Genomic DNA, 22,836 nt, shown 5'->3' with positions numbered 1-22,836 from the left:
ATGAATGTGCAACTAAGCATGAATAAAAAAAATCAAAGGCCAGCTGAATGGGCTTTAAGTAGCTTTTTAAATCCGTTGAGTGCCATGGCATACTAAAAAAAACTCCCTCATTCCAAAAGTGGGGACTGTGACATACAAAAGATTAAATGCTGAGGGATTTGAGATGCACTGCTGCAAACCCCATCAGCCCCCTGCAGGCACAGCAGAGACACCAAACTTGGTAGAAAGGCATGAGCAGCTCCTTCAGATGGTGGAAATTTTCATTACTTGGGAGTTTGCAAATCAAGACCAGAACCTTATAGTGAAGGCTCTGCAGCACCGATGTCAACATGATATGGCAAGGCCTCCACCATCCCCACTCTCATAAAACTAACTCAAGATGCTTTCTCTACCACTGAACTATGGATGAAAGCAAATCATTTAGCACTCAACCCCACTAAAACTAAATTAATGATATTCACCCCTTCTAAACACAACTCTCTCAATACAAACTCATTCTCAATTACTAGTGAAAATTACACTCCCCTGGAACTAGTGACAGAGACCAAACTACTTGGAGTCCAAATTGACAACCAACTAAAATTCAACTCTCATATACAACTCAATATTAAAAAAACACATCAAAAGCTAGGGATGCTCCATAGACAAAAAAAACTACCTAACAACCACCACTAAAATCACTCTCTCTACTTCCTTTCTTATTCCCTCCCTTCTATATGGAGCTCCACTGCTAACTAATCTACAAATCTCCCTGAAAAAACAACTCACCTCATGCTACAATAAAATAGCCAAGTTTGCTACCAACCAAAAGACTTACTCCCACCATTGCTCCTCTCTCCAACAACTAAAATGGCTAGAACTACCCCATCAGCTCTCCTATACACAACTATCCCTTGCTCACAAACTTATTTTCAACCCCTCCCTCTGTCCCTCACTCTCTTCTGTGCTTAAAATGCACAAACCTGGTAGAATATTAAGGTTCAGCAACCAAAATCTGCTTGAAGTGTACAAACCAACCCGTCCACCTGGCAAATACCTTCTCTCACATGGGTTAGCTCGTCTCTGGAACTCTCTACCTTCATCTATCCGTACTACCTCTAACCATTTTATGTTCAAAAAATCTCTTCATTCACTTCTACTTTCCCAGTGGGAATGCTCTTGCTCCCACCCTACTTAAATACCCATCTCCTGGACTCCTGCTGACGTTCTTGACTTCTCTCTCTCATTATCCATAATTTCCCATTTCACTGTTCATCACTAATGAATACATAAGAATACTCTGCACTCTCATATGTTGAACTCTCTTTATTAAATAACTCTAGTAAAATTTAGAATTTATGTATAATTTCAGATAATCTGTCATCAGTTTTCTTTTTTACTTTTAAAACTTAAATTTATTGTAACTGTTTTTCTTAGCATTTGATTTTTGCCTACTGTGACTTTAACAATGTTTAAATATGCCTAATACCTACTGTAACCTACATTGTCTGGAGCTTTTCTCCCCAGGACTACATTGAAAATGGGTTCTTTTTGGCCCAATGGACTATCCTGGTAAACCAACTGCAAATAAATAAATAAATAAAATATAACAAGCAGTACCAGTAATAAGTTGGTCAGCAAGAGTTCTGAATTGGCTGGAGATTGATTCAGTTAACAGGCTAGAAGCCCCATCATGTCCAAAATCGCCACGTGGCTGCATATATGTAGTCTACCTCACAGATTTCACTCTTGTTAAAGATGAGATAGCAATTTCACCTTATGATATCCATTAAGGACATTCTCTTCTGAGGAAATAGGGCCCAAGTGTGTCTAGGATTCCTCTGACTTTCAAGAAAGGGACCGAAGGGAGCAGATTGGCAAATGTAAATATGGTAAATGTAAACCAGCCAGAGGGGACATGGGGTGAAAAAAAAATTACCTGTAGATCATAAAAAATACAGTAGTATCAGCAGAAGTCTTGAGTTCCTAAGAGTGGCATACATAGCAATGGCATTAATCATGGATATCCTAAGCCTGAGTCAATTAGACACCATCAAGGGTTATATTCACCCAAGTAACTAAGGTTGTTAATGCACACTGAAAAGAGTGTGGCTTAAGATGAGCCCTGCAGTTTATCACAATCCAGCCAGAGTGGAATACAGATTCTAAAAAACACTCTCTGTAAATGGCCAGTCAGGTAAAAAAAAAAACATTACAGTGTAAGAAACTTCTCTGTGTGGAAGATTTCCAGTCCATATATTTCTAGTTAATCACTGTATATTAATCAGATCAGACAATAGTAGCAGAAGTAGCGAACGTAAACTCTTCATGTCAAAAAGTAATAATACAAAATATATAATTCTACAACATTACTAAGTATTCGAAAGTAATCCAAGCAAGGCAGCGATCCAAGTAAAACAAAAGTAATCCAAGCAAGGCAGCGATCCAAGTAAAACAAAAGTAGAGTAATAATTTCCTCACAAGCTTTCTAAATATATATATACTTTTTATCAGGCATGGGAGTGGTTTATTGTGCTGTAAAACAAAGTGTTATTGGTACACATGTTAAATTCACATCCCTTCCCCCATCAGTGTGACATTCGAGCTGGTCCTGTCCTACCTAGTAGCTGTCATAATAATATATAGCCCTAATGTACTTTAATGGTACATCTTACTTAACCAAATTATTAAGTAGATTATTAAGTCTGTGATTTTATACAAGGCAATATACTACATGGCTGGAAATATATCAACCTTAGTTCATTTTGCGATCAAAAATTATATATAAATATATACATATACATTTTTCATGTAAAAATCAGTTTCTATTTTCATAACCTATTGTTAACAAAGATCGCTTTCGTCCTTCTAGACTTCTTCAGGTCTGTGTACAAGAACCCTAAAAACCTATATAATTGTATAATTAGTTAGTATTGTTATTACCATCATTTTGAATAAAGTGGAAAAAAGAGAACCAGAAAAAAATAAAAATAAAAAAAATATATATGTATGATGATGGAAACAAAATATACACTTAAATTTCAAACGATTTAAAATGGTATTTAAAACCAATTTGTAGAAAAAAAAAAGTAAAATAAAATACAATTAGTCATGTAAACAATGTGGCAATTTTCTAAGTTCCAGTGCACTTTTAATTGAACAGTAGTAGTTGAACTCACGTGGCAATTAAAGCTGAACTCTTTTAGAAAGCCTGGACTAAACTACTACTGTTCAATTAAAAGTGCACTGGAACTTAGAAAATGTGCACTGGAACTTAGAAAATTGCCACACAGCTTACAAGTTATCTATACCAATAAGATAAGGTAAATTTCTCTTTCCTCTATTTATCCTGTTGTAGATGTGACTTGTAAGACAGAAAGTGAGTTTAAGGTTGAATTTGCTGTTGTACCCTCGTATTCTGTTAGTGCTGAAACAATTTTAAGTTTGTTATGGTCTCCCTGACATTCTGGGATACTGAAGCCAGTATAATGCATATCTTGCTTAACTAGCTTTATTTCTTGCCAATAGTATACTGCTTTGCACCACCTTTTGTGCCAATACTTGCATTATGTGTACTTCATTTGTCTTGTTAAATGGCAATTCATTCTGGGAAACCTTCCACCCCTACCCCCGTGAAACTTACTGGTAAAGATCCTGAAGAACTAGCTAATACGTTTAACTCATTTTTCACTGAGACCATCCAGTCCCTAGCCAGTCAGTTACCTTCCTCTTCATCCTCAATAACTTCTTCTTCCCCCTCCATATCCAATGCTATTGGTAAATCTACACCCGCCTTTAACCTTCAACCAATATCCACCTCCTACATCAGAACCCTACTAAAGAAACTTAAACCATCCAGCCTATCGGCCGATCGACTCCCAGCTGAATACTTACAAATAGCATCAGATGTTATAGCCTACCCTATCTCAATCTTGATAAACAGAACTATAACAGAGTCTAAAATCCCCTCTCTGTGGAAAATAGCATATGTCATTCCACTTCACAAGGGTGGCTCCTCCACGGAAATTTCAAACTTCAGACCTATAGCAATAATGTCCCCAATAGCAAAAATAATGGAAAGGTGTGTTCACAAGCAACTCCTATACTATCTTACCCTAAACAATCTTTTGTCCAAAACTCAACATGGCTTTCGCCCCCATCACAGTACAACTACCGCCCTCCTCTCCTTTGTTGACTCAGTCAACTGCAACCGTAATAACAAATTAATTACTTCTGCTCTCTTTCTTGACTTGTCAAAAGCCTTTGACATGGTCAATCACCAACTATTGCTCCACACCCTCGAAACCTTTCACCTTGACAACTCAGCCCTAAGCTGGTTTAATGCATACCTTTCTGGTAGACAACAAGCAGTCCAGTGGCAAAGCAAGCTATCTCACTTACTACCTAACACCATAGGAGTTCCCCAAGGCTCTATACTTGGTCCCCTTCTTTTCTCCGTATTCATAAATGATCTCTATTCAGTCATCCCCAAAGCCACCTGCATTCAATATGCAGATGACTCCACACTGATCTGCTCTGATGTTTCTCTCCATAATCTCCAGGTAGTTACCCAAAGCTGCTTTGCTGCGGTTGAAACATGGTTCATAGAATGGAAACTTATCCTGAATCCAACAAAAACTAAGTTACTACTAATTTTCCCCACCTCAGCCACTTCCTTAGGACAACACCCTCCACTTATTAATAATATGACCTTCCACGTTCAGTCCACCAACGGCACCATCATAGAGCCTGTCACCAACACAAAACTACTAGGTGTCACTATTGATCACAAGCTCAAATTTGACTTGCACATCAGTCAAACTAGAGAAACAGTAAACAAGAAACTTGGTTCCATGTACAGAATTAAGAACTTTCTAACTCCTAATACCAAACTAACCATTGCACGTACACACCTTCTCTCCACCCTACTGTATGCCTCTCCGGTACTTTCCTTCCTCAATAAAACTGAGCTCAATAAACTCTCTATTGCTTATAACCATATTGCCAAATTCGTAACAGGAGAACCGTACCATACTCATCACTGCTTAAACCTAAAGAAACTTGCCTGGTTAGAACTCCCCAATCTTCTCAAACTTAACCAACTTACTGAAGCATTTAAAATAAATAATTAAGGAACCAGATAAACCCCCCTCACTGAGCAAACTTTTAACCCCCTATACCAATCTCAGCTGCCTCCGATCTTCAAATAGTGTCCTGGTACAAACTACGAAATCTAATAACTTAGGTGGTGATGCTCTTTATGCTAATTCCATTGGAAAACTATGGAATTCCCTTCCCAATAACCTAAGACTAACTACCTCTCTCAGCCAGTTCAAAAGTAACCTTAAATTATTCTTAAAAGCTCACTGGCTTTGTCCTTGTACTAAACCGAACTAGTCCTAAAAATCCCCTATCCCCTCCATGTTATTTCCCAATGCCATCTCTCTCTTCTCTTTTTCCACTAGATCCATGCAATTAATATGTTTATAAGATCTCTAGTTCCTCTCGACTGCCTTCACCTCATAATTCACTATGAGCGATGTATGGATAAAACTTCACCCTTCTCCTCTGAGCTTAGAATTTAAATCCTCAATATTGTCTAGTGCATCCCTATTTCTTTTACCTACATATCACATGAATACTTAATTTATAGCTATGTTTTAAATTGATGTCTCTTCCTACCATGTTACCAATAATTTGTTATGTATGTAAATCAAAGTCTTGTTTTTTACGTGGAGATTTTCTCCTTGGATCTATTATGAAAATGGTCATGTTCAAGTTGTGTTTCTTCCTACCATGTTATCATGTAATCATTTGTATGTAACTTAAAGTCTTGTTTTTACTGTGGAGCTTTTCTCCCCGGGTCTCTGCTGAAAATGGATATGTATCCAGTTGGACTAACCCGGTAAACAAATGTAAAATAAATAAATAATAAATAAATAAATGCTTGCATCTTGTGCTGCTGTTCAGTTTTCTGGCTGCATTGCTTGCTAATGTACTAAATGCACTGCATTGATCAAAACTGCTCAGATATTTGTTTACAGGGAAAGCACTGACAGGGTCACAAGAGCCCATTTTCAGGGGAGATCTGGGGAGAAAAGCTCCAATTTAAACAGCCAAGTTACAAAGCATCTTTGTCAGACACGGTTATTTACAAAGATGTAGACAAACAAAACTATGATCTAGAATATTACATTAAAGTTTAATTTTTCAAAACGATTATAAATTGGTTTGATCCAAATTTTTTTCTGCATGGAAATCTTTGCACAGAACTACATTCCCAAAATGAAAATAAATTAACAAAAAATTACAACTAAATGAACAAAATAATAAACTTTGGCATATTCTCTGTGTTAATCTGCAATACAATTCCACTAAACCTACCAATCTAAATTATATAAATTATATTTATAACACATTCAGAAGTTTCATTTATAATAATATTGATATTAAATTAAGGTTACAGTCATTTCCCTTTAAAATCACAAAAAGTTGCCAATAACATTCATATAAATGTTCAGTATATGTGAAATACAAAAATTTACATGCTGCTACAATTGTATGAGGAGCTTGATAGTTTTGGATGTACACCAGTTAATACATTTGATTAATCAAACTCAGATTGGTTAGATCTTAACAGTTTACTTCCCTACCCACAAATTCTATGCAGAACAATTGACAATTCTTCCCTTAAATCTATGCCTAACTCATATTTTTACATGAAGTACTATATAAAGATTTTAATTGACAAATTTAACTTCAAGGTTATATAAAAGCATTATTATAAAGCTACTCCTAATCAGAAGTTTTGGAATTTTATCACTAAAGAACATCTATTGTTTTTAACAAATCAGAATAAAACTAATCTTCTATACTCTATTAAATTAACCACCAATTTACAAGTTTGGAAACTTTTTTCTTGGAAGTTTCTGCATAGAGCTTTCTATATTCCTAGCAAAATTGCCAGATTTAACTCTTCTAAATATGTAGTATGTTGGAGATGCTCATCAAAATGTATGGCCGATTGTACTCATATTAAGAAATTTTGGGAAGAGATTAGTGATTTTCTTCAAGCCAATTTTACAGATTCTTTTATCTTGTCAAAGTCATTAATTTTTTTTTTTAATATAAATGAAACTATTGTTATGAACAAAGACCTTTACCTTCTCTGGACTACGTTGGCAGTTGCTAAGAAATGCATCACAAGAAAATGAAAATCCTCCTGCATTCAGACTCCTGACGATTTTCTAACCCTGTTGAAAGATGTAGTGTGGCTGGAAATAAGAGTCAAGAAACAAAGAATCTTTCCTAAGAAATGGACTAATAATCATTGGGAGAAAGTTCTCTCCCTTACTGAGACACTTAAATTAGACACAGTTTCATCTACTTAAGTGGAGAGGAAGTAAGATTTCCTCTAATAATGTTTAACTTTCTTTATTGGTTTCATATCAGATTTTTCCCTTTTGGTTTTGAGAACATTTGTACATTTTGTATATAGTTTATTATAATTTATTCAATCTTGAAATGTAAAAAAGTTTATTACTATTATCTTTGGAAAAAAATTAATAAAATTACTTAAGTAAAAAAAAAAAAAAAAAAAAAAAAAAGAAAAAGAAAATGATTTGTCTTCAACTGGCTAAGGTTTGGTGTCACTAAGAGGATCCAATATCTGTCTGCCAGGGATGACATGATCAACAGACCTCGATGCTTTGCCAGAGATGGCCTGCACCTGTCATCCCAGGGATTCTGGATACTGGCCAAGGCTCCTGCCACCCCTATAGTGCCTTTTTCAGGAAACATCCTAAAGACAAAATTACCACCATAACAGCTATAAGCAAACGAAATCTGAGGGTTATGCTACTCAACACTGTAAGTCTAAATCTCAAAATGCACTCACTAAAAGCACTCCTTAAAATGGAGAACACTGACATCTGTGCAGTGACCAAGACCTAGTTGAAGGCTCCGGAGAGCACCCCAGCAGTAACAGGCTATAATTCATAGCACACCTTTCGGCCCCTAAACTTGGAACAAAGCACTAAAGGTGGTGGTGTCTCCATATTCATAAAGGATATGCACACCTCCAGACTAGTAGCCCAACATAACACATCAGAGATACTTGAGGTACAACACTGGGTAAAACTGCAATCCAGGTTGAAACCTGTTATAGATCCCCCACCATGTCCTAAGACTCCCACTCCACATTCCTAAATACACCGGAAAATATTAGGGTACAACCCAATACCCTTATACTGGAAGACTTTAACTACCCCTCCATTAACTGGGAAAATTACTCATGTACTATACACACTTGCTCAATGTTTTCTGGAATTCATTTAATTCCAATGCCCTGGACCAACTCATTCTTACCCCCACCAGGAGTAGAAACATCCTTGACCTGGTCATTACTAACATGGGTGACCATTGCTTTATACCAGTAATCAACTCCTCCCTGGTCAGATCTGACCACAAGCTAATCACCATGGATAGCCACATCCCACCCTCACCCCCCAAAGGAAACCACCATAAAAAAACTTCTCCAAAGCCAGTTTTGGGCTTCAAAAAACAGAGGCGGCCAACTTCACGACACCCATGCAAATGGAAAATAGGTGCATGACTGCTGAATCATACACCAGTGCACTGTATGAGCACATACACAAGTGCATGGAACAGGCCATACCAAACAGAACCAAGATGCTCTCCTCCAAAAAAGGAAGCCAATCTGGTGGTGCCCCACCATAAACAAACTCTACAACAGAAGGAAAAAACTGTTGCAGAAAAGGGTGAAGTCCCAAGACTGGAAAACCTCCTTTGTTAGCCTCAGCAAAAAAACTGAGATCCATCATCAAATTCTCTTAAGCTAGCTATGAAAACAAAATTGCTGCAGATTCTAAAGACAATCACAAGGCATTCTATAGTTATGTCAAGAATCTGCATGGCAATACTCATATCTGCTCAGAGTTACAGCACAATGGCAATACATATACAGAACCAAATGATACTGCAACATATTGGCTGACATATTCAGTGCAAACTTTACCCTCATTTCACCCCCTAAAGTGCCTATCACAATACCTGATGAATGCCAAGTCCCTATCATCATGGCTACAAAGGTAAAATCCACACTGTCCAAAGCCAAGAATACAGCTTCCATGGGACCTGATAATATCCCTGGCTGTGTTCTACATGAAATTACAAAGTGAACTGGCACCACACAAGAGTACCCTGTTGAATCACAGCCTCATTTCAGGCTTTGTTCCTACTGAATGGTGCACTGCTATGGTCATCCCACTCCACAAAGGGGGGAGCAACTACAGATCCTGGGAACTACTGCCCCATTAGCATGACGAGTCTGATATGTAGGGCTGTGGAGCGCATGATCATGGACCTTATAAATAAGGACATAGGGAATCTCCAAACTCTGGACCCCACACAGTATGGGTTTGTGAAAGGTAGATCATGCCTGCTCAACCTTATAGATTTCAAGTCTGTCACCAGAGATGTGGATGAGGGCAAGGTAGTTCACACAGCCTACCTAGATCTTGCCAAGGCCTTTGACACTATCCTTCACTCAGGAATCATAGATAGGGGCATAAATCCCTATGTAATAAGATGGGATGGCCACTGGCTCACTGATAGAACCCACACTGTGAAAGTAGCGGACTCCAAATCTGACAACCGAGCAGTTACAAGTGGTGTCCCACAAGGATCCGTCCTAGGTCCTCTCCTGTTTGGCATCTACTTCTCTGAAGTTCAAGCCAACATAAAGGGACTCTGGCTGACCAAGTTCGTAGATGACTGCGGATTGGGAGCCATTACTGTGTCTCCAACTGATGTAGACATTCTACAAAATGGCCTCACTGACACCAATGACTGGTGCCAGAAGCATAGCCTTAAGCTCAATGCCAAAAAGTGCTTGGTCATTCTCTTTGGGAAAAATTCAGTGCCCATGAACTACCACATAGGTGGTAGTCCACTAAACACCGGTGTGTTGAGACCTGGGGAAACAGGTTGACAGCAACCTCTCCTTTGATAACCACATTGCCACTGTAGTCAGAAAGTCCTTCTATGTGGCACATCTTATTGTTTTCTCATCCAGGAAGAAAGAGGTCATAATCCCTCTCTACACGTCCCTCATTAGACCTATTATAGAATACAATGTCCCATTTGGTGTGTACCTCACTAGACACCTACAACTGGAAAGGCAACAAAAATACCTCACTAAGAGGCTCTTAGGCCTTAGATGCATGCCCTATATGGACAGACTCAAAAGAACTCCAGCTATACTCCGCCTCTTATCACCTACTTAGAGGCAATCTCTGCTTGACCTACAAAGCCATGTCTGACCCAGAGCTGCTAGATATGTTACACCTAAAGAAATCCCAATCCCTCCCTGCCACAAGCTCCAGGGACCTTAATCTCATTACCACAATAAGCAGAACATGCTGGAGGGACAGGTTCCTAACCCAGAAACTTCCCATACTCTGGAACAAACTTCCCATTCACATCAAGCAGAGCACTTCTCTCTGGCCCTCTTTAAAAGGCATTTTGATGAGTGGGTGGGCAATAGGAAGTATACCCCGGGGATCACTTCAATGGCCTTGCTTGACAGGGGTACTGGGAACTAACTTTGGGCAGCATGATGTCAGGGAATCTTCTTGGGAGGCTTATATAGGCTCCAGGGCCATTAGCCTAGTACACACCTATGAATCTATAATGGTTAAAGTTTTACGTATAAAGAATTATGTAGTGGAATAGTAAATTCATATGGAAGAAAGAAAGATTTAAAAAACTAGAAGCCAATAGTATTGAATAATAATGATTAGAAGATCTTTATGAAAGTAATACAAAAGGGATTTAAACTAAAATGGGAATATTATGGAAGTTAACATAATGAGTATTAAGGAGAATTATTGTCAAGCATTATTAATAATTAGAGAAACTGTGGATGATATTAAGAAGAGAAATTATGTATGTCAACATATAGTAATAATAAAGTAAAAATACTTGTAAATGGCTAGTTAAGCCAAGAGGTACACTCGAAGAGTGGTGTAAGACAGGGATGTTCAATGAGTTGTATACTCTTCGCATTAGTTATGAATGTGATAGTATTTGAAATAAATTACAAAATGAAGGAGGTGGGGTATATAACAAATGAATGGTTAAGAATTCCAGTTATGTTAACATATACAGATGACATTATAATAATTGCAAATAACAAAATGTGGATAAAAGAAGTAATTTGCAGAAATGAGTGTTTAGAGAAAAATGAAGGAGGTGGGGTATATAACAAATGAATGGTTAAGAATTCCAGTTATGTTAACATATACAGATGACATTATAATAATTGCAAATAACAAAATGTGGATAAAAGAAGTAATTTGCAGAAATGAGTGTTTAGAGATGATATTGATGGCTTTAAATAAAGAGAAAAGCAAAGGTTTTGGTAATGTAGTAAAAAATTGGGGGGTATATTTTACAGTGAATGAAATTTCTGTGTTAGCTATAAAATTTGGGAATAAAAAAGTAGTAAGTAGACATCATTGGGAAAAACAACAGGAGAACTAAAGCAAATGTCTTTTCTGGTGAACATATAAATTATTCAGAAAAAAGGCTTATTTGATAAAGTCAACACCGATAGGAAAAATATCATCCTTAGCAACTGTATTTATATTGTAAACAATATATGAAAATGCTTATTGCAGGCATTTTTTTTCATGTATATGGGGGTTCTAGATTAAACTCAGCAAAAAGATTAGTTTTGTATGTAAATAAAGACAAAGGAGGTTTAGGGTTAATTAACCTACTGGTATACGCGGTTTCCTTAATTGAGGAACATGTGTTTTTGAAATGTAAGAGTAAAACAGTTGTGGGGAAAACTAAAGAAGCTTTTTTCAAGATACAAAAGAAGTAGATAAAATAAACATGGATCTGGTTAAATATGGATATTAAAAGAACAGAAGTAAAGAATGTGCTAAAAGAATCAGTAAAAGTTACTTTATGTTATTTGGGTTATATGGAATGAAAGAGTAATTATATTTAACGATCAATAGATTTTAGCAACAATATATTAAGTAAAATTAGATGGTGGTTACAGAAAAAGGCACGGGGTTCTAAAGGATGAAAATTTAGCATGAGTGTATGGGAATTTATGAATATGCATTTGCACATATGTAAATATTTGTATTTATGTAAAAATTTTGTAAATAAGAGTTATATTTGTATTTAAATAAAAGACCCCTACTCTTTTCAATAGCTGCTGTGGGAGCCACCTGAGCTACTGCCAACTCACGCAGATTGCACTTGGGTGTAATGTCTCATCCAAGGACAACACACTCATGTAGCACCACCTTTATGCTACACTGCAATGCCAGCAATCTATCTCTCAGGTGTGGGAACCAAATCCACAGCCTTCTGTACCAAAGGTAAGTGGGCAACCTGTTGTGCCACTGACACTGAATGTAATTACATTACATATACAACAAAATAAAGACAGACTATGACCTCTAGCAAGTCAGTTTTATTTTATAAATGACCAGCTAAAAAGCTGCCCCACCAGTCTTCAGATTAACTAACATTTAAACTCCTCTACCCTTCAACATTTTCTCATATAAAGTATTTCCAAACTCTACCACATCTCCATAAAATGCCTCCTTATATCCTATGTAGACTATAACCAGCAGTTTATCAGCCATGAAACCTTCTACCATCCCATCCTTTCTAATGAAGCCCAGACTCCACCACCCTCCAATTATCAGTAACTCGTCAGTGCTTCAAATGCATTCCCATTCTTCACTGTCTCAACTCATAAAAGCAATTCAGTATATTCTTCATGATCTTCAAGGGAAGGTGCAGAGGTAGCATTGTCACCTCACAGCAATAGGTTCTTTGGTTTGATTCTCATCTGGGGTCCATTCTGCGCAGAGGCTGCATGTCCTCCCTGCGTTCGTGTGTGGTTCCTTCAGGTGCTCCTGTTTCTTCCCACGTCACAAAGACACGAGTCTGTAGCGTTTCTCCACAGGCTTTCGCTGAAAATTGGCTTTGGTCCAAGTTGGACTTTGACAGTAAACAAATGTTAAATAAAATAAATTTATATAAACATTTTGGTCACTATGTACTCCATCCTCAGTCTAAATCTCCCTCACTCTATACATCATGAAAAACTGCTTTTGGCCTCATAAATATACTCTCCCTGTGATGTATCCCCGACTCAAACATTAAGAATACAACATCCTTGCAGATAAATTCAACTTCAACACTTCCCCTTGGTCACCTTCAAATTTTCTAATACAAAGTAGCTAGTCCAAGCCCTGCTAGTACTTCCAAACAAATAATAACGAGCTCTCCATGACTGAGAGAAAAAAGAAAACAGATCTATGGATCTAGATAACATGACAGGTTGCTTTCTGGGTCAGTATGAAACATCCCTATCAGACATGTTTCTTAAACAAGTCAACCAATGGCATCTCCACTGGATCCATACCAAAAGCCTGGAGAATAGCAGTAGTGGTTCCACTATACCCCCAACTCACACTTTCACAACTACAGACCCATTATCCTCAACAGCTTCATTTGCAAGGTTATGGGATGTATCATCATGCATCTCCAAAACAGGCAAACAGAAAACCTACAATATCTACACCCAAATTAATTTCAGTTGGTAAAAGGTACATCACACATCACTAATTTAGTTGATTTTTTAAAAAAAGACTGATTGAAACACTACACAACAGTAATCCTGGCACACAGCCTACCCTGGTTTAGTTAATTTTAATGCTATGACTTACTCAGGAATAATCGACAAAATGGTCAAAATCAATATACGTCCTTATGTAACCCACTGGACTGCCAGCTTGCTAAAAGAACGATGGTACCTCTATTAGAATTAATAGACCTTCCACCACAAGAATACCCCAGCGCTATGTTCTGGGACCACTTATATTTGGAATCTACCTCTTCTGTTGTCAAATCTGACATTAAATACCTCTGGTTGACCAAGTTTGTTGGGGACTTGAAGACTGCACTATCATGTCCCCTAAAAAATTTCAAATCAACCAAGAGGGCTTAGCTCCGACAACCTTGCTGTCTCAGAATCACAGTCGAAAGATGAATTTCAAAAAATGTAGTATGGTACAGTTAGTAAAATACATAGTCTTCCACACCTACCATGTAAATGACACTCCCATTAATACAGGTACTGCTGTTAAAGACTAGGCACCATCATAGATAGTTAACTCTCCTTTGACCACCACATACCCACTGCAACAGGAAAGCCTTCTACCTTGCCCATTATTAAGGATATCTCCTAAACATCTAAAGTTTTAATATTTTAACTTTTGATTCAGACCACATAATAGCCACTGACTGAATGACTAACAAGACACTGTATCATATCAGTACACCCATTATTATTTTATCAAGGTCCAGGACTGAAATTAGTACAGCTGCAATAAACATACTGCATCTCGTACATGATCTCAGTGTGACTGCTATTAGAGCTTCAGACCTTGTTATTATAATGCAATGTCTTTAAGAACCACATTAGATTAGTGAGCATGTATGATGTCATGAGATTTTATCTTGCCTAGACAGTTGCTACTATTACAGTAAAAGATATAGCTGCTTAGCCTGTAGCACATGTGTGTCTGTGTCATTCTGCAGTTGCTGTAGAATAACCTCATGTTAATGGAATATTATCCAATGACTAGCTATTAACATTCAAAATCGAGCATATACCAATGGAAAAAAAGACCAGTCACCCGGATATTCTTCTAATAATAAAGGCTATGGAAACTCTACTTTTTTATTTTTTTAAATAAACTTTCAAAAATGCGAGACTTGTAGATACATGGGATAGAGAAAAATACAAGGATAATCAGTGCATTATGCAAAACTGGAGAAACATACTCGATTATCCTTATATTATAGCTGTTCTGTCTCTCCTGTACATTAAAAGTCTCTCAATTTCATTTTTTTAATTAAAAACAAACAAAAAAGCAACAGAGATCTTCCTTTCTCCGTTGTTTCCTTTACACAGCACTGATGTACTGCATAAGCGTGGGAAAGAAAGTCCCATACATATGCACAGTACATCAAGAAAGTCCTAGAATTCCTTGGAAAATGCAGAAGAGCAGCATGGTGCCATTATACAAGGACATTAACAAAGTAACTTTTTTCTTAAATAATGTCATTATATAATAGCAATGACCCACAGCTGGGTGTGGGTAATGTTGATTTACCTACAGCTAGCTTTGTTATAACCAGACCACACCAACCGTGGGTAAATCCAGCATTACCCATACGCAGCCATGAGTTATGGCTATAGTAGATGCTGTCTCAATGGAACGAATTAGTATTCAAAAACTGCAACAAGACAATGCACAGAAAAAACAGATTCACTAGACCAGGGGAGCAATTTCATTACTGTAAGAATTCCCTAAACAAAATGAGCAAAGAAATTGAAAATGTTGGTGCTATTAAGGGTAATGTGGTTCAAAACATTAGGCATAGTCCAAAACCTGGAGATCTTGATGTCTACCTGCCAGCAATGTTCAAAGAAGGTCAGCATTAGTAGTGCAAACATTATAGGGAAAGCAGCCTTACTCTAAGGTGTTAAGGTAGAGACTGAAACAGTATCATGTTGTGTGTGTTACTTCATATTTCTTGCATTCTTTTTGTTTTAAACTCATTACAAGTTCATGAAGAAGATGATACCGTCCTATAATGGTAATGAAGGGCACATATGCAATGGCGAGTGCTGGAAATCCTACACAACATGGTGCCAGTGCAGTGTGCTCCCCATATATGTCAGTTTTAATACTGCAAGCATTACAGGGAAATGCTGAAATGCCTGCAGTACTATGAATAAGACACTGGTGGGGCTATCTACAATGATGCTGTTGCTGTCAGACTTCCTGGTTGGCAGATAGCATCTCTCCACTTGTAGTTCTTCTGTTGTATTACAAAGGAGCATTCTCCTTGCCATGCCTACAGATCTGTGGCCAACATGCTGGGGGAAGTCTCAGCACCACCAAAGCTGTTGTGGGACTTCCACTTTTCAAAATTACACTTTTATGGTATCTATACATCAATACACCTATGATTCGCTCACAATTATTTGACTATCTGTCTTTTCATTGAAAGATGAATGTCACTGTTCATTTAATCACAATAAGTTATACTGTGCAAGTTATTGGCGCACTTTTGGGAGAATTTTCCTTTTCCTCCACTATAGTGTGGCCGTGGATTTGGTATATATACAATTTAGGAGAAAGGGGTTAGCTGGGGAGCTTACTCCCCTGCAAAAATGTTTTGGTGGTGTTTCTTTTTATGGTTTTCAAGTTTTGTTTCTCAGAACTGCATTTTTGGAAAAGCGTAACTTGGTTTATTTTCAGATGATCAAATAGAGGTAAAACCTTTATAAATTGGTGTGCGGCTTACTCCCCTGCAAAAATGTTTTGGTGGTGTTTCTTTTTATGGTTTTCAAGTTTTGTTTCTCAGAACTGCATTTTTGGAAAAGCGTAACTTGGTTTATTTTCAGATGATCAAATAGAGGTAAAACCTTTATAAATTGGTGTGCAATGCCAATTTATATATATTCTAAACTTTAGCTTACCAATGGAAAACATCTTTATCATTTCTCATTAGCATACTCGGTACGAGGAATCATGAGAGTCATATTTTATAACTGCCTAAGTTTAGGAAAACTCGGAAGGCTCATGGCAGTGCATGGAATTTTTTTTTTTAATCCGGTCTCTGGAGACATGACAAGAATAAAAATACACTGCTGCTAACATGCCAAGGAAGCAGATAACTTTTTGAATACAAAAGTCAAGTGGATTAACGAAAATTACACAAGAACTGTACCATATACCTTAGAGGGAATAAAGTCCCAACTATGGCCAGGGAGACCCAGGTTTGATTACTAGTTGGGGAACTGATGCAGTGGCAAGGAAGGATGGGAATGACAATCCAAGGGAAGAATGGCAGTGACACAGGTATCGCCTCCAACTATCCCTGGTGGAAGCTGGGATTATCACTGGGTATGAAATGTGGTCCAAAGTGAAAGGGGTGGGGTGCACATGATTGAGCTGCTGTTGAGATGGAGCAATACATTGCAACGCCCTTCTTTTTGATATTATGGGTTGTGAGAGTGGTTCATTTTGTGTCTAGGAATGTTGCTGAATAAATAGTTGTGATTAACTGCATACAGAGTTGCCTACTTTGCTTGCCAACAAAGCGTGTCCTTTGGTGGTTTTGCACAGACTGTTCGTCTTCAAGTTGGGGAGTGAATGTGTGTGGTGAATGGATGAATTCAGGATAAAAATTTGTGCATATTAGAATTAATACAGGCAATGGGTCCGGAGCACGTCTACTGGGAGCTTTGTTTTCTTGACAGCTACTAGGCTAGTACTATAGGAATTGTGTGACTTTGGAAGTTGCCAGTGAGGTATTTTTGTCATATGAATTTAATAAAATTCTGGAACCTCCACAGCAGTATTACCTTAAAATGTTTTGGGGTACTCTGTTGGAATTTGATTGTTAGTTTTAGATAGTCTAATTTGTAACAACAACAACAAAAAACTAAGTTAATTCCATTCTTACCCTTGATTTCAGTAACAGTTGTTATTCTATTCAGAAATAATAATAATGAATGCAGACAGTTAATATTACTTAACATAAATCTTGTTACACACACATATATATATATATATATATATATTAATTTTTATCTAAAACTACATGTAGAGAGATATATAGCTACAGACACATCTATAGACCTCTCTCCCTCTATATAGATATATCTATAAAGAGAGATTTGCAGAGATACACATCTATAAAAGACATATCTACAACTGTGTGTTTTTCTTTTGCTAATCACAAAAACCAGTTCTCTCCTTCTATTTATATATGTTATGTATACAGTTGTTTAAGCAACTTGTACTTCTTTCCCCGGCTGAACTATGAACACTTTGTGAGGTATAATTTACAATACATACATCACTAAATTCCTGGGTTGGTATGCCATTTTCACTTATAAACCGCTATACTCATGCCATCTACTGCGTATAAAAACTCTAAAAACATGTTTATAAGACTTTAAAGTTGTACGCTTAAATAACTAAAGTGCCAAGAATCCATGATGAAAGCATTCCCCAGATCTATACAAAACCTGTGAAATCTGTTTTCCATTACTACCGTCTGCAAAGCTCTCTCTTCCACGAATTCAACAGGGTGTATAAGGACACCAGCCGTTCTTACAATCACAACCAATTGGATATAGAATATTCATTTCTTAAGTTATACTTCTTCTTTCGGCTTTTTGGGATTAGGGGTCGCCACGGCGGATCACATGTACGCTCATGATTGGCAGAGGAGTTTTTACAGTGTCGAGTTGCCAGACCGGCACCCTACCTTCCACAGAAGACACATACATGCACGCACTCAAGGGTGCCCAATCCACCTACAACATGTTTTTAAAGATGTGGGTGGAAACCGGAGCAACCGGAAAAAAAACACGCGATCACAAGGTGGACATGCAGACTGCACACAAAAGGCACCCCAGCCGAGGATCGAACCGGAGAACCTCTTGTTGTGAGGTGACCCTACAAATTTATAATTTTGTGCGAGTGGGAGATGTACTAAAACAATGTCCTCTGTATACAAGTTAATTATCAACGTAAACAAACTAGATATAAATGATTACTTTACGTACTAAAGATTAAAACGACGAATTCAGTGATGCAGAACAATTCAGACACACGTCAGTGTTGGATGAAATGCGTATCTTTCAAAGCTTAACCTCAAAGCTCTTCGGTGGGACAGACAACACTTTTGCGGGAGACGGGTGGATTACTAACACCAAAACACATATCCTTTTGTCAGTATGTTTCAAAAAGGCCACCAGCGAAGAATCTCAACAGTAACAAACACGTATGGCCACATTCGATATTGTGAAAATACAAGAAAAGACCAAACCGCAGAACAGTACAAGACACTTACCTTGCACCTTCAGCTGTTATGTGCTAAACCAAACCAAATATTTTAGAATCCCACTAAATGGTTCCAACAACCCCAGACACTACTTAACACCTGCACAAGTTGAGAAAGAATAGTGTACGCGTCACCATAGCAACGTGCAGTTTAACGCTGTCGGAAGTAGAGCTTAGAAGTTCCTGTAGAAACTAAACCAGGTTGACGGAATAGGCGGGAAAATCAACTAGAGGCGCCTCTACTTACCATCCTTCCAGTCCTGTGACTGCATCAATGTAGTCCCGAAACATATCGTAAAGGTCAGGAGTTCGGGGTTCCGGGTTCGACATAGATCCATTGAGGAATTTGTACCTGCTTTTGCGTGCGTGTGTTTTTATATATATATATATATATATATATATATATGATTATACATATTTATATAAATATATATTTATATATTTTTATATATATATCTATATTTATATATATATATTTATATATATTTATATATATATATATATATGTATATTTATATATATATATATATGTATATTTATATATATATATATATATATATGTATATTTATATATATATATGTATATTTATATATTTATATATATATATATATTTATATATATATATATATATATATATTTATATATATATATATATATATATATATGTATATTTATATATATATATATATTTATATAATATATATTTATTTATATATATATATTACATATATATATTTGTTACTAAATGCAATATCCTAAAATCGTTGCTGGTGGAAAGAAATTACCCTCCACTTCTACTAGATAGGATCATTACTGATGTTTCTGAGGCCAGGGCATCTAAATTTCCCCCCATTATTTCTAAGGGCTTTACACCTAGAAGACACACAGAACTTGTAGCTCCTTCCCCGTCTGTTACAAATTCCTTGCTTGGTACTGTTCCTTCAGATCCCAATAATATTCCCTCATCCAGTTTAGTATCTCCCTCTCCTGAGACCCATGTATGAGACTGGTCAGTTGCTTTTCCTATCCCCATTTGTAGGGATGCTGTTCCCATCAGGAATATTATTCTCAATAACTGGGATATTTTGACAAATAGTCAAGAGGTGTCTAATAAATTGGGAATGACTCCAGTTTTTTTTACACAAGAGAACCAAGTCTCTTAGAACAGCTTTTGATAACAGAGACTCTCACTTTATTTTAGATGCTTCCACTTCTTCAGAAAATACAGTTGGTATGTTTCCTTGTGGCACTTGTGTCACTTGTCCATACATTTTCAAGGGCAGTGCTTATGTCTTTTTAAACACAATAATTTCAGAATCAGTTTCATAGTCATTTAGATTGCAAATCTATGAATGTTATTTATGCAGCAGTGTGCAATTCTTGTCCTGCGTTCTATATTGGCAAAACCTCTAGAATGTTTTCTGCTAGAATAAAAGAAAATTTGGCAGCAATTAGAAGGAATGATTCCAAAAATGCCCTTCTTAAGCATAGTTTATTATGTGATAATTTTGCCAATTTCACTTTTCTTATATTACAGAAGATAGATTCATTCTTTGGTGACATCAATACACTACTTGAAGTAAAAGAATTAAGTTGGCAGCTTAGATTCAATTCAGATGCACCGCCTGGTTTGAATGAAAGCCTAAATATTAAATGCGTTCTCAGGTAGCAACGCTAAAGTTTCCCCTCTTACCCAAACACTGTCTTATTATTGAGAGGCTGCTTTTTATAATGTTTTTTCAAAAAAGGTCCTTCAAAATATGTTCTTAAATAATATATTTCACTTTTATGTTTAAGCATATATTAACATTTGTTTTTGCATCACTAGTTGTACTGCTACAGCACTTGTTTATGTAGACACTGCTCACCCTTGGAATTTAGTATAATTTCCATTTTTTTATTGGCTCTGAGATTTACATTGGGCCAGATTCAGGAAGGCTTACACGGAGTTTAAGAGTAGTGTAAGCCTCCCGATCCAGGAACAGCCCAAACCTCCGTGTAAGAGACAGCTAACACGCCTCTTACACGGACTAGGCGTGGAAATGCTCAATACCTCATTTGCAGCTCAAAGATATGCAAATGAGGTATTTGAGCGATCCAAGAAAGCCAAACCAGTCCATGTAATGGACGTGTTAGCTGCAGAAATGTACTCAGCTGACAACTGAGTACATTTCTGCAAAATTGAAAACGGAGCTATGTCAGCTCCAAATAAAGGGTGCATCTGTTTCATTTAGCATGCCAATGGCCAAATATGTGGCCATTGGCATGAAAAAGTGTTGCAAAAATATTTTAAATAACTTTTTTTTTTCCGTGGGATTATGATGTTTAACTGCAGCGCACACCCGCGCAAACGGGGTGCGCTGCCTAAAAGTGAAAACCGAAGCTTATAAGCCCACAATTGTGGGATTTATGTATTACATGGAATGCCAATGGAGGGACTAGCAGACCAAAAACAATATGGCCTCCGTGTAGTGGTTGTCAAGGGGGGGAAGCTCGTGTAAGATATGTAACTAAGCATTACTAGGCAATCCTATGTAAATGAGGGTTACAATACTGAATCACACTGCCACATAGGTAATGAGCACTTTCTGAGTAGTGTAAGAGTTACAGAAGGGGGAGGAACAGAGTAAGAGGTAGCTGACATCACGGGGGGGAATGATAGAAATTAATGTAGCAGATTGGAGGGCAATGTAAGGTGACAGATGACAGACAGACATCAGGGAGAGAGGTGTGTCCCAACAGAACACTAGAAAAGTCAAGAAACAGAGGGTGCACACTATCCCTACACTCCAACTTTCTTGATATACGTGCATGTGCGCGTGTGCGCGCGTGTATGGCAGGTTCAACATGTGGGAGCGTGTGGCAAACCGTTTACAACGGTTTGCGTGGGCGTGCACGTGTGTAAGGCTGTGTGCGCGCGTTTTAACATGAATCAGCCAAGTTCACACCGTGTAAGGATGTGTGTGCGCGTTTAACACCTTGTAAGGACGTGTGCGCGCGTTTAAGTAACTGTGAGCGTGCTTAAGCTGGTGTGCACATTGCTCCCCCTGAGGAAACAGAGAGGAAACAGGAAACAACCAAAATACAGGGAAACTGCCAGAGGATACTGCTGGAGTTAATTGCTGGAAACAATTGGAAGCAGGCAATTACACAGGCAGACTAGAAGCCCAACCCAGCACTTAAAACACTGCAAAGAGCAGTGCAGGCTGTTTCTCAGAAGAGATACTGCAAGAAAGTAAGCTATCAGAATTGAAAACTGAAAAAAGCTGAACTCAGAGCAGAAATGCTAGGGGCTGCCATAGCTGTTATAATCAGGCATAGGCGAATTGCTGAGGGTGGTGACAATGCAGATGCTGACAGACAACCCAGAGTGAGGAGAAGGAGAAGAGTATACAGGCCCAGGGTCACCTACCATGGGTTACATGAGCTGGAGATAGTAGAGCTACAGAGTGGACAGAGACCTTCTGCAGCAAATTGTTGAGCTGTGCAGGCCACGACTCACACACAGAACCAACAGAGGGGAACCCATCCCAGTGGAAACCAAGGTATGTGTTGGCCTAAGAATACTAGCAACAGGTACCTTCCAGAGACCAACTGGTGATATGATGGGGATATCACAGGCATCAGCCTCCAGGGTACTGCACCAGTTCCTGGATGCCATGTCAGCACATGTCGGTGATCATGTATATTTCCCCAATGCCCGTGAGGTTGTGGCCAGCAATATGCATCTCTTCCAGCAAATAGCGGGATACCCTGAGGTATTGGGTGCAATAGACTGCACGCACATATGCATCAGAGCACCAGCCGGTGAGCGGGGTAGAGCCTACATGAACCGCAAGGGCTTCCCCTCCATCAACTGCCAGGTCA

The 22,836-nt window shown here is 37.8% G+C and overlaps 1 protein-coding gene across 1 annotated transcript in view; it reads right to left on the bottom strand.

The window, feature by feature from the left end:
• DNAH2 (dynein axonemal heavy chain 2) overlaps positions 1-19,071 on the bottom strand; it is a 6,636,854-nt gene extending 6,617,783 nt beyond the window's left edge. Inside the window, exon 1 of the mRNA XM_044077324.1 lies at positions 18,979-19,071. The gene's annotated coding sequence lies outside the window, so the exon portion shown is untranslated. The remainder of the gene's footprint in view (positions 1-18,978) is intronic.
• Positions 19,072-22,836: the final 3,765 nt, after the last annotated feature.

This window comes from Protopterus annectens, chromosome 7.part0 (assembly GCF_019279795.1).
Source record: "Protopterus annectens isolate FY-2018-M chromosome 7.part0, PAN1.0, whole genome shotgun sequence".
NCBI lineage: Eukaryota > Metazoa > Chordata > Ceratodontiformes > Protopteridae > Protopterus > Protopterus annectens.
Note: the sequence above shows the minus strand (reverse complement) of the source record. Positions and strands in the feature narration are given on the sequence as shown.